General features: G+C 34.2%; 1 pseudogene; it reads left to right on the forward strand.

Annotated features, from left to right (window-relative positions):
• The first annotated feature begins 2,261 nt into the window (after positions 1-2,261).
• On the forward strand, positions 2,262-2,667 carry LOC149219643 (large ribosomal subunit protein eL27y-like; annotated as a pseudogene).
• Positions 2,668-4,921: the final 2,254 nt, after the last annotated feature.

Consider the following 4,921-nt stretch of genomic DNA (forward strand, 5'->3'; position numbering starts at 1 on the left):
TCAAACTTGTAGGTTGTGGAAGGCTATGGGCAATAACACTTGCATACTTATAGTTGTCAGTGGCAGGCTTCCTTGTTGCCATAATTTTTCATTCCAATTTTCTCACCAACCTAAACGCCTTCTCCAATGAATCAGGTTCCCAAAGGTGAACCTCATGTTGGATGTTATCATTTAAAGACCCTATGAACACATAAATCCTATTCTCCTTTGGAATATATTTTACCGTTATATTCAATTTTTTGAAGTCTTCAATGTGCTCCATCATCGGACCCTTTTGTTTGAGATTTATCAATTGGCAAAAAAAGGTGTTGCTTTTGTATGCTCATAATGTGCTATCATTTCATCCATAAAAATTGTCCAAGTGACAATTTGTTTACAATACAAAAGCCATCGATACCATACATACTAACTTTGTTCCAAATATAATGTTGCAATGCCTACCTTTTGTGTGTTTTTCACATTATGGAGATCGAATATTTCTCTGTCTATAGTATCCATGTTATGGGATCCTTGCCATCAAACTTCCTCATATCAATATTTGGAACATGGTGGGTCTTCAATCCAATGTTAGGATCTATGAAATGATGATTAACATTTCTTTTATTCTCATCATGAGTTTCATTTACTACCCTTTTTCCATTAGTAATCATTTCTTGTAGCAACTTTGTCAAATCCGTCTTCAAATCTTCCATGTTGCCTTTAATCTTTTGTTCTATACTATCCATCTTAGCTTCCACGTCATTCATCTTAACTTCCATGCCTTTCTTTAAACCATCCATATTAGCTTCCACACGCCTTTCTCTAAACCATCCACCTTAGCTTCTGTTACTTTTTGTGAGAGTGAATTTTGTTGCACTTGGTCGTGTAATTTTGATATATCATGTTGCATTTCTTCCTCTTATTCAGGCGTCATGCTAGATATTCAAGGTTTCGTTCTAGGTGTTTCCATTTTATTTCTTTGAGGCATCAATTAATGATAATAATGTATCACTATGCCCTTTGAATTCCTTCAAACTAAGTTTTCAACCAAACTTATGCAAAATTAAAAAAACAACTACACACCTTTTTTCACTTTGTAGGCACTTCGTATTGAATCCATTGTATCTCTATAATTACGGATCTCTAGTATCTAAATTTACGTGCTATTGTATCCCTCTAAGTCCTCTTTTCTACCCCACAATTCTGATCAAAATTGGATTCTCCAAGGAAGAGTTATGCCAAATCTCCCACGATGACCTGATTGTAGACTAGTTCTGTAGAGTGAAATTGTAAGAAGTGCCCCGTATCACTGTTTCAGCCTTAGGACCTGAAACCAATAGAAAAACACTACAAGCTATCTTCTTTCTATAACATTTTACAAAATTTCAATATGATGCTCAGACAAAAAGTTATGATGATTTTACCCAAGTCACCTATTTGATATATAATTCAGGAGCCTACAAAAACCATAATTTCCTTGCATGCTATCTCCGAAAATATAGCGATAAAATATCTAAGATTCTGACCGGAGGTTCAGCGATACTTCATATTAAATGGGTTTTAGTTTTAGCTTCTAAAACGTCGTCGAAAAAAATGTTATAACGAAAATTCCACGATGACCTTCTTGGAGCAGCAAAATCATAGAATGCAAACCTTTGATACCAATTGTTATGCAACCAGCTCATAAAATAGAAGAAAAGATAGAGCAAAGACTTCAAAATCATCCTCTTTGAGGGGTAATCCTCCTTTACATTATACAAATGAACAATTCTTGGATGATACAAATGACAAAACCTCCTTTTTATATATAGGAGTCTAAGGGGTCACAATATAATCAAAGCTGACATAACAATACTAATATAAGGGCACAACAATAACAAGAGTAGGCTTCTTGGAGTACAATAATAACAATATGGGGACAATATAGGCACAACAATAAAAATAATGGATATAATGAAAACAGTAATGGGGAAATCACTAGTATTATAGGGATCTAACAATACTACAAATTAGAAACAACAACGCAGAAAGATATTCAAACTTTTGCAATAGTAGTGCTCCTATGAAAAATGCTTTTGCATGTAGGATAAATTTTGAAGCAACATTGTCTGATATTATGGAAAGCTATAATGACTTATACCGAAACATCACTTATCAGAAAACTATAGAATATTAAAAGGTTTGTATGTTTCTAATATCCATATCATAATAAGTGTAAAGTAGAAGAGCAGAGGAGGAAAAGAAGAGGAAGAGAAAGAGCAGGAGAAGGGAGATCAATGAGAATGTTGAAGTTTCTGAAGAAAAAAGTTGTCGTCCTCTTGCAGGGATGCTTCACAAGTCAAAAGTTCATTATCATTAAAACCTTCGACAATGGAACTGTTGGACGGGCATATGACCACTTCCTTGTAAAGGGTATCACGAAATACCCTAAGAAGGGCATCAGAAAGGACTATATGAAGAAAACGGTGAAGAAATCATGGTTTAAGGCTCTCATCAAGGTTTTTTTACTACAACTACATCATGCCTACTAGGTATAGTTTGGATGTGGATTTGAAGAATGTGGTTACCTTTGATAAACTAGAGACCTGCGATAAGAAGGTGGCAACACTAAAGGGAGTAAAAGCTTCCTTTGAGGAGAGGTTCAAGGTAGGGAAGAATAGATGGTTCTTTACAAAACTTAGGTTTTGAGATTCTCATTTTTTAGAAGTACCATGTTAGAAATTTCAAGTTTTTATATTTTGATTATTTATAGTGGCCTTGGTACCATCGTAGTGTTTGCAATTCCTGGACATTTTTGAGCTTCTTGAGAGTTTTGATAGGCAACTTAATGCTAGTCTATCTTATATCTACCATTTATTTGACAGTTTTAGATTTGATTTATCGTGTTAGTGGGAAAATTGAATGGAATATTACATTATTTTTAATCAATTAGCAAGGTGGCTGGTAATTTTTACTCGTAAAAAAATTATCATAATAAGTGTAATGATTGTGTGGATCATTCTGTGAATTTTTTCACATTTATATTCTACTATCCTTGCAGGAGAGAATGATGAAAGCTCTCCATATTTGGTTAGACTAGTTTCTCTTTGTATATTCTTATGTGAATGGACTAAGAGGTACCTTTCTTTGGTTTGTAAATTTAGGTGTCCCACCTCTTCATTCAATATATGGAGATGCCCCACCATTGAAGGACCTTGATAGTTCTAAACCCAATCATCTGGACATCACAGATGGATCTGGTCCAAATCAATATTTTTATGTGGCGATTGGAGAGGGAGAAACATCTCGAAAATTATTTAGTATTCCTCTTATGGAGCTTCAAAGACGGTGTAGGAAAAATGGTTTATCTATTAGTGGTGGTAGGGAGGTAATGTTTTCCTGATTTCTTAGCTTAGAAGAAGGAGAGAGGCATAAGAACCAAGATCAATACGAGGATGTCAGGTATGGATATAACTTTGGAATCAGAGGCAAGCATGCAAGAGAAACTGATGCTTATTTAAAATTGGGAGGGGGGTGGTGGAGTGCAGGTGAAGAAAGAAAATCCATATCATCATGTAGAAAAAATGTTCAGGAATAATCATCTTTATGGTCACAAGTTGAGGAACGTGGATCAGTGGATGCCTCTTGCAATGGAACTTTGCCAAAAAATCCTAGTGTGGTGATGATAGTGTCACGTGAGGTACCTTCAAATGTTCAAAATATTCTAGGCAATGTTAAGGAAAATTACCTTCTATTCTCATTAACTCATACTTCGCCCCATCAACGTTTTGATAGACCAATTACCAAGATCATAGAATGATCTTCTCTTTAATGAGGGAGTCCAAGTGCTAACAGTTTAAGGATATGATCAATTTTTTTTTTAAGCAGACAATCTTGTCTGACATGCGAGGAATTGGGTGTCAAACTCATTTTTGAGCCAACTTTATTCACATGTCCAAATTTCAAGTATGACTTAGGTTTGAGCTTGACTGAAAAGAGTTCTCTTAATACAGTTTATTCAAGGAAAAGAATCAAATTTAGAGTCCCATTGAATTTATGATTCATGAAGCATAGTAATAGAGTTGGTGAGCTAAATAAGGATCATCCTTGCTGTGATCTGTTACGCTCAAATGGCATGAATTTCAAAAGGCTACGATATGATATAAATCTTGGGAAGTTTTGACCAAATAAATAACCCAAACCTTACGCCTGAGATATGATATAAATCTTGGGAAATTTTAACCAAATAAAAAATGAAAACCTTCAACTTGGTAGTGTGAAATACATGGTTTGATGTGTGGCTACTAAAGACAAATTTATTAAAAACTTTTAAAAATTAATATACAAATAATTTGTAAAAGCAGGGCATTTCCTTATCAATCAAATTTCAAACCGTATAAAAATTCAAGCGATAACCTACAATTATAATCCAATATCGACAAGGCGTATTGTACAAATGTTCAAAAGTCATTAGGAACATCTTTCTCTTATAGGCTGCTTATCTAAAGAAACTGAAAATGTTACCTGGACTGGGAAACATGGAATGTTAATGATACAAACTGACCAATTTCAATGATAAAAAATTAAAATTGGCTATCGAAGCCGGTGCAAATAATGAATGATGAAAAAATGAAAATGGGACTAAATGTTGCATACCCACTCCATGAGATTTCCATTCACTTCCATATTAGATGTTGCCCAAGACTACGCAGGCCATTCAACTAGTGTCCACATCCTCATATCCACAATAGAATTTATCATTGTTTCCACATACAACCTACATTAGACATACCCTTCCGTAAAGAAAAAAATAAAAGAAAATGAAGCCAAAAATCCTTTTTATTAGTCAACGGTTTAAATATTTTGAAGTTTATTTTTAAAAATAAGATTCTCAGACCATATTTTCACAAATGTTGGAGATTTGGAAGCCTCTTGAACAACAAATTGAGAAGACATATTTTTT

Source organism: Pinus tabuliformis, chromosome Q (genome assembly GCF_031772625.1).
Source record: "Pinus tabuliformis cultivar Carrire ecotype Pingquan chromosome Q, CPIR1, whole genome shotgun sequence".
Taxonomy (NCBI): Eukaryota; Viridiplantae; Streptophyta; class Pinopsida; order Pinales; family Pinaceae; genus Pinus; species Pinus tabuliformis.